The following is a 9391-nucleotide window of genomic DNA, read 5'->3' as shown; positions in this document are numbered from 1 at the left end:
GATGACAACAAGTTTTCATATACATCTGCATTGTAAGGATTAGTTTTTCCACAAAGTTTTAAAATAAAAGAAAAGTTTTTAATTTTATTTATTTTAGAATATCCTTACAATGGCATTTGGGAAAAAAATGTTGTTCATATGATTCCATTGATAGCAATATTGGAAATATGAATTTGATTCTTTCATTTGTGGTAGTGTCTAAATTTACCAAATAAGGAAAGATTCTCATCACCCAAGTTTTAGTTGGATGAAAACTTGGAATCATGCAAGTTGTATAGTATGATGAATGAGAACTTACAAATATTGGAAAATTAAGACTAATTACTTGTTCACATGGATGTGTGAGTCAAGTGAAAGACTAAGGGATCGAGTACACATTCTTGTGCACTGGTCAAGTACACCACAAAATATCGATAAGGTTATTCGTCATAATTTACTAAAGCTCAGTAAATATGGTTATACTTACAAGCTTAAAGTGTAATTTTGAGACATTGGAAAAGGTTCCAATGCAAGGCAGAGCGAAGAAGAAGAATCAAATTAGGTAGAAGGATAAAAGTTTCTCAAATCTGAAAAGATGGGAGAGTACTTTAGTATCAGTTTTGTGATCATCTTAATGATTAAGAAAACCATAGCACAATTAATTCTCTAAGAAATCTTAGTGGATTCTTATGACTAAGAAGAGGAACTTGAATTGTTGAAGTGGTCAAATCAAGATGATGAGTCATACTTCGTTTCAAAACAAGTCTTAGAGTCTTACTCCAAGACTGTAAGTTGAGTGACATATCTTAAAGAAGGTTTAAAACACTTGTCAAATGTAAGAGTAAAAGTTTTCTACTCTTGTACATTTGAAATTGGTAAGTTGTGATGTTTTGGATAAAACAAAGACCAACTTAGACCAATTGTGTGAAGTGTTTGTCTTGATTAGGATCCACACTATCTCTAGAATATCTGACAAGAAAGTCTTATATGTCAAGAGGACAGTGGGAGTCTTAAAAGTCTTGAAAGTCTCAAGAACTAATCAAGAATAAAACATAAAGTTCTTCACTAGCACACGACTTGAGGTTCATAACCTATCGTGTTGACATATTCTGTGCCCATTCCAATTAAAGTTGGCTTTGAATATGAGTTCTTAGAGTTCTCAATTGGTTGCACAACAACTTTGAAGCAATGGCAGGCCCTTGAGCTGCCAGGTGGCAAGAAATTAAGATTGAATTCAGTCCATATGAGTTTGGATTTGTCATTATCCTTGTCTTGTGACTATGGTTTTGACAATTCACATGGATAAGAACACATACACTATTAAATCTAAGTGTCATAAGGTTTCTCTCCGATTCATGAAAATGATGGTGAGGAAACACTTTCACTAAGTAGATTTTAGCTAGATAGCAATTGTGATATTTGCATTCTCAAAGTCGTTAGTGGAGCGTGTGTGGTTTACCGGCACACTAACCTGGACTTGTGAGAAGTGGCAAAGGTCTAAACAATCGAGACTATGATTACGGCATCCCTTTTTCATAGTTTTTAAAATTGTTTAGACACACAAGTGTGCTATCTAAGGCAAGGTGTATGATTTTGATAGTCTTATCAAGGCAATCTAGTATCAGAAATCTGAACTGTGGTAAGAAAGTCAATAAAGTATTGATTTCTAGAAGTCCAGTTGATTTCTGGGTACATGTCAAAGCTAGTGGGAGCATAAGTGTTATGCTAATAATCATCATGTTAGTGGGAGCATGATAATTATGATAAAGGTTACAAGTTAGCAATGTTAATTATAGAAAACAAAAGGTCTTAATTGGGAATAAGTTGTTTTGCTATAATTAAGGGAGAGGAAATTATACTTCATCTCAAATCTAAAAGCTTAGATTGAGGTTTTAATCGTATTTAGTCAAGGTAATATATATGAATTTCATGTTGGAATGGCTCAACATAAGGAAATTTTGTATATGGGTCCATTATTTGCGTTCTAAAATTCAATTATGATTACGACATCCCTTTTCCTAATCTGAATTATGAGAACTTGGCAAATTGAAATGGAAATAATATAGCAAAAGACTGGTTTAGTCTTTATGTGAGACATCATGAATCGTGTCCCATATGCTTCGGATATAGGATCTATTACATGTGCTATATATTCATCCTTTCTAAAATTTTCCAAATGCCTGGGGCATTAAGAAGAGAAAAGGTCTAGAATTTGATGTGACTAAAAGGATTAAGCAATTGTTGAGGACAATCTAAGGTTTACCAAGGATTGGTTGCTCAAGGACAGTTGGAAGTATAGTGTTGACTTTGGTGTTGGATTAGTGTCTAAGTCCATAACTATTTTGGTATGTACTTGACCCGATGGTGCATGGTCCTTTTGGGTTGCCTTCACCAAAGCAACTTGATAGGATTAATTATGGAGAGAAAGGATTCAATATGATTTATTAATATATTATGAGAATAATATATTAAAGGAGAAATCATATTGTTTAATTAATATTAGTCAAGAATTAATAAGAATTAAGTTTGTGGCTAAAAGAGATTAATTAAACTTAAGGGACTGGAATTGTAATTATAAGATAATTGCAATTGGGCTATAGATTGCCTTATATTATAAGGTTGGACGAATTCTATGGGGAAACCCATTAGAAATCGTCCAAGGCCTTTAAGGAAAGGAATCCATGGGTTGCTTAGGGCTTAAGCATCCAAATTAGGGTTTCCTTGTTAGATAACCCTAATGGCCTCACTATATATTGAACCCTTATGCCCCAAAACGGGGTGAACTAATTGTCTAGGGTTTCCACACGTTTTTGAGAGCCTCCTTCTCTTCTCCTCTTCATCCTCTTGCTCTTGGTGTTTGTGAACCATTAGAGGAGTGACATTTGTGACTCTAAGCTTTCTAAAGTCATTACAAGAAGGAATTGTAATTGTTATTGCTATATAACAATCAAGGTATGATCTAAACCCTTACTTATATGTTATATTGATTATCATATGCTAGATCTAGGGTTTATAGTCTTGGATAACTTGCATGTACAACCTAGATCCAAGCATTAGGGTGTATGAGCACATAGGATGTTCTTATGGCTAAAACCCATCAGTGGTATCAGAGCCATGATTGGTTTCTATTGTATTGATGCATTATGTGGCTAAAAATCGAATTATGTCTTACTGTTTGACCTGACTCGGCGAGTCACTACTTGGGCTCGGCGAGTCAGCCCTACTCGGCGAGTTCCAGAGTGTGACTCGGCGAGTCGGAGCGTCAGACAGAGGAAACTTCGGATTTTGTTGCTGTTTTGCTTAAGGATAATTACCATATTCGTTTTAAACCTATAAAATACGAATTTTATTGTTTCTTAATGAATATCCTTGCCAAAATACAAGATAATTACCAATTGATTAGATAATAACTTTCTCATATGATAAAGATTAGATTATTTGTATTAATTGGGTAACTTATTTTGCAAGAAATTGAAAATTAGGTCAAATATGATGAAATTAATTGTTTAATTTATATTATTTGTTATTTGATCCTTGTGTTATGAAAAGTTTCAATTTTCCCCTTTAGGTTTTATAGTTTAAATTTAAACTCAAAAGTTAGTTTTGAAATTTAAATAGTTGAAACCCTAATGTTTTGAAAAGGTTTCAAAACTTGCCCTCAAGTTTTGGAATTTAAATTTTGATTAAAAGTTTAATTTTGATGTATATTTCAATTCTAAACCTTAATGTTTTGAAATGTTTCAAAAGTTGCCCTCAAGTTTTGGAATTTAAAAGTTGATTAAAAGTTTAATTTAGGAATGTTAAATTCTAAAACCCTAGTATTGTTTTGAAAAGTTCAAATCACACCCTTATGGTTTTATTAATTAATTAAGGTGTATAATTAAAAGAGGTTTAATAAATCCATAAAAGTTTAGGTTTACAATTTAATTGAATTAAAAGTATAACTGTTAAATTTGACCTCCTAGTATTTTAAAAGTATAAAATACACCCTATACTATATATAACATTAAAAGTCTAACATTACATACATGTATGAGTAAAAGTCAGTCTTACCGTTAGTAGGCCTCGTTCGCGAAGCTGGTCTATAAGGGGTGTTTAAGGAAATTGCCTATAAAATGGCGATTGAATGGGTATCCACTCTGACCCACCGCACTCTTGACTAGTGGAGGGTCGTTAGCCGAACGGGTAGGATACGACAAAACCTTCCATTATAAGTATAATGAAGTAAAAAAGTGACTAAATGTTTTACAAATTCCCAATCTTAGTTACTTAGGAAAAAGTGAATTGATGCAATTCCATGAAATTACACTTTGTGCCCTTGCAAAGACGTTAGTGGAGCGTGTGTGGTTAACCGGCACACTAAATGGTTCTAAGCAAAGGTAGCAAAGGGTGACTCAATGTTTGTTATAGTTCGGTGGAGCGTGTGTGGTTTACCGGCACACCGAATAGGTGACTGTAACATGTGAGGGCACCATGTAAGTTTGCATGGTTATTCACACCCGCTTTGTGATCCTCGGCATCCCAGTCAAAAACTAGAGGGGCATATCGAGATTTAAACATGCCATTGAAATATTCAATGAATCTCAAAGGATCTAGGAGTTTTCATAGATTTAAAACTTAAATTTCTTTTTCGTTTTTAATGGTGGAAATTAGTGAATCATCATTCACTTACCTTCAAATATTCTGCAACTAGATTACGACATCCCTTTTATAGGTTGTAGTGTATTGTGTTGAGTCCTAGCCTTAGTATCTCATTTGGGTGATTTATTAAGGACTCAATCAATCAACTCACTTGAATTTGTTTTCTCCCGTTTTGTAGATGTCAAAGTATAACAACTATGATCTTCCCAAATCCCATGGAACAAGCATTCCACATGAAGATGATATTCCACGATTCGATCGAGGAACAAGAGATCATGCTTCACTTTCTCCACCTCCTCCAATTATTCTCCCTAACCCACAAGTTCGAAGGCTTGAAAAGTTCAAGCTCACTCAAGCCCTTTTGGCAAGTAAACATAAAGAAGGAAAGTCGGTGTGTGCACACGTCCTAGGGATGAAGTCACACATTGATAGGTTAAGAATGTTGGGATCCGTTTTCTGCAAGGAGATGGTTGTTGACTGGGTTCTTCAGTCACTTCCTAACTCATATAGTGAGTTCGTAAGAGAGTACTATATGATGAACTGCGACGTGGCCCTTATAGATCTCACCTATATGCTTATTGCTGCTGAATCAACAATGGTTTGGCGCAATAGAAAAGAAAAGTTGATTGGTGAATCTGCCTTCAAGACCTCTATGGATATAGACAATGGCAACGAAAGACATGCTATGATCGAAAAGCTTGATCATAAGAGAAAGGCAATGTCTGAAGTAGTTCCATGTCATGTTCCAAAAGAGTCAATTTGCTTTTATTGCCAAGAAAAGGGGCATTGGAGACGAAGCTGTCCTATTTACCTAAGAGATCTAAGAGATGGGAGAGTCAAAACATATGGCTATGCTTTAGGTAAAATCCATTGACTAACTCTTTAAGCTTCTATTCTAGATTCTTAATACATAATGTGATAAGATTACAATTGATGTTTTGTAGGAACGAAGAAAAGAAAGGAAGCTTAAGGGGAGAAGTGAGTCGAATCTAACTGTGAAGAAATGGATTTCGATCGCATTACTTGAAGATTAGATTCTTGAGCTACTACTTAAAGTAAGAATTAGATTGCTAAGAAAGATGTATTAACATAGTTTTTCAATAAATTGCATTGTAAGGACAAAAATTTTTCCGCAATAAAATAAATTTTGATTTTATATTATTTATTTATCCTTGCAATGGCGTGTATGAAAAATTGATGTTTGAATGTTTCTATTATTAGCAATAATGGATTTGATTCTTAGTTATGTTATTTGTGGAAATGTCGAAAATTTACCGAATATGAAAAGTTTCTCATCGCCCAAGTTTCAATTGGACAGAAACTTGGAATCATGCAACTTGGTTGCACGATGAATGAAAATTTTCACATTTGGAAATTAGACTAATTCATTGACAAAGTGTCGAGTGAAGGACTAGGAGATCGAGTACACAAAGTTGTGTGCTGATCAAGTCCACCATAAGATTAATAAAGATATTCGTCATGATTTACTAAAGGTTTAGTAAATGTGATTATACTTACAAGATTAAGTGTAATTCTGAATTGATTAAAGGGTTTAGATCAATAGCAGAACGAATAAGAAGAATCAAGTAGGCAGAAAGATAAAAGTTTTTCTATTCTAAGAAGAAGGGAGAGTACCTTTTATGCTTTATGATATGTCTTAATGATTAAGAACCATATCTCAATTGATCCTCTAAATGCGTCTTAGTGCAATTGTATATCTAAGAAGAGGAATCAAGAATTGAAGAAATGGTTAAATCAGAAAGTAAATCATACTTCGTTCCAAAAAAAGTCTTAGAGTTAAGATTGTGATATTGAGTGACAAGTATTAGGAAGGTTTATAAAATTCATCAAATATGGAAAGTTGTGATGTCTCGGATAAGACAAAGACCAACTAGGACCAATTTATCAAGTGTTTTGATAAAAACTACACTAACTCTTGAATATTTGTTTGTAAAGAAATGTTTATTGACAAGAGAATCTTATATGTGAAGGAGTCAGTGGGAGTCTTAATGGTCTTGAAAGGTTTCAAGAACAAATCAAAATAAACCTTATCGGTCATCACTAGCACACGAGTTGAGGTTTACAATCTATCGTGTTGACATTATTTTGTTTCTGTGCCGTTCCAATTAAGTTAATTATGCATGTGAGTTCTATGAGTTCTCATTTGAATGCATAAAAGGCAAGGACCTTGATCAATGAAAAGTACGTTGATAGGAAAGGGTGATCTGCTTAACTACTTGGAAGACATGGTGGGCAGCTGTGCTACCATAAGGCAAAGAAAGTTCGGTCCATATGAGTTTGAATTTGTCATAAACTTTGGTTTTAACAAATTAACATGGATAGGAACACATACACCATTAAAGTCTAAGTGTCATAGGATTCCCTCCTTCATGAAAATGACTGTGAGGAAATGCTTTCACTAATAGAGATTTTAAGAAGATAGTGATTGTGAAATTGTATTCTCGAATTCAATTATGGTTACGGTATCCCTTTCCATGATTCAAATTGTGAGATTTAGCAATTAGTCTGAATTGTTTAGACACACATATGAGCTATCTATGGCAAAGGTGTATAAGTTTAAGAAGCCTTGATAAAAGATTATCAAAGCATTGGGTATTTGAAACATGAACTTAAGAAATTCAATAAGTATTGTTTTTCTAGAAGTTAAGCTGGTTTCTGAATACATGTAGAAGCTAGTGGGAGCATAAGTGTTATGTTTATAATAATCATCTTGATAGTGGGAGCATAAATGTTATGATTGTATGATTATTAAGGCAAGTATTGCAAGTCAGCAATATTAATTATAGAAAAACAAGAGTTTTACCTTGCAAAGTCGTAAGGGTTGTAAAGTTGTTTTGCTATAATTAAGGGAGAAAATATTATGCTTCATTTCAAATCTAAAGGCGTAGGTTGTGGAATGTTAATAAATTTAGTCAAGGATATATAGTGTTTTCTCAAAAATCGATTTTGATTACGACATTCCTCTTTGTTGGGTAGCGTTTTGTTATGTATTGCGTCCATTGGGCTCGCTTATTAGTCCAGTTTTGTAACTCCGGTTTGGGCCTGTCCAACCGAGAGCTTGATAGGGTTTAGTATAAATATATATGCTTGCATTCATATTAGAAAAACGATAGAAAACGATTATAATGATAGATCAGAGTATTATTTCTTTATCATTCCTGTAACCCTAAATCCTCTATAGTGGAAGTTCTTTATCGAGCTCTGCTGAGGATTGTTGATCTAATCATTCGACACACTTTGATCCATACTTGTGTTATTTGCAATTTTCGCATTCATTATTTTACCTGTTATAAAGATCCAAACGATCTTCAAGTTAGTTTTATAACTTATCAATTGGTATCAGAGCTGGAGGCTGTGTAATTCATACACTTCTCTTCTGTGAAAAAGATTACGATTAGGGTTATTCCGCATTTACTGATATTTATTGAGCCGTCATCCCATAATTGACGTAACTCGGTATTTATTTGTTTTGCCCTAATTTAATTCATTACAAGTCTGATCTTTTAAACAGGTTATTCGATCAAGCATGGATGAGTCACAATCAAATCCAATTAATATCTCGAACAACATCGGATCAACGACAAAGATTCCCATTCTCTATACCCAGGATTACGAAGTCTGGGCGCATCACTTTGAAGACTATGTTATAGGATCTGAGGACAATGGATACCTCATCTGGGAAGCAATAGTATCTGGACCATTCGCTCATTCAGCAACTTCAAGAATTATTAAGACTCAGAAGGAGTATAATGATCTTTTGAAGGACGTTAAAGATATTGCTCAAGACGAAAAAGATAAATTTCAGTGCAATATTAAAGCATTGAGATTAATCAGATTCGCTCTTCAATCTGACACTTTCAGGCTGGTGAGTTCATGCACAACTGCCAAAGAAATACGGGATAGGCTGCGAGAGTTGTATTCTACGGACGAGGATCTTGAGCATTCTATTCAAACCTTGCTGCTGTCCGAATTTGGTGAATTCAAGCAGAGCCCTGAAGAAACCGTGACTCAAACGTTCGATCGCTTCAATCATCTTCTTAGTAAGATGATTAAACATGATATTGAAAGGAAGCTGATTGAACAAACGGTCACGTTTTTAAACGGCCTTAGATCTGATTGGAGAGCTATAGTGTCCACAGTTAAAGCGCATGAGCAATTCAAATCCTATTCTCTGGCGAAACTGGTAGGCATTCTGAAGTCTCAAGAAAAGATCGTGTTACAGGAGAAAAATGTGGTTAAAAGCTTGGGTTCATTAGCCCTTCTGTCCAAAGGCAAAGCTATGACGGAAGATGAAGACCTCAACCTAGAGGATTATGACCTTACCTCTGAAGACTATGCAATGATGGTGTCAAACCCAAAAAGGTTCATCAAGAAAAGATTCCCCACCAACAAGAACAGAAATTGGCAGGGAAGTTATAGTTCAGAAAAGGTCAGGGAAGAACCGAAGGTAGAAGAACCAAAGAAGGAACCGAAAGCTGAAGGAGATTCGGGAGTAAGCTGCTATTATTGTGGAGGAAAGAACCACTATGCAAAAGATTGTGTCCTCAAGAAAATGGCAGAAAAGGATTGCTTTATTTCTTTTCTTTTATACCCTTAGCACGAAAATCTTTGATTTTCCAAAACTCTGGTTCTAATAATTACAGGCTTTTTCATTGGATTGGTGGTTAATTATAAGCTGTGGTCAATTTTAATCCACGTGGGAGCATTGTTCAAAAGATACCGTTACACCTTAAAGGGATAAGATGAAGAG

The sequence above is a fragment of the Lactuca sativa genome, chromosome 3, assembly GCF_002870075.4.
Source record: "Lactuca sativa cultivar Salinas chromosome 3, Lsat_Salinas_v11, whole genome shotgun sequence".
NCBI classification, from domain to species: Eukaryota; Viridiplantae; Streptophyta; class Magnoliopsida; order Asterales; family Asteraceae; genus Lactuca; species Lactuca sativa.
Note: the sequence above shows the minus strand (reverse complement) of the source record.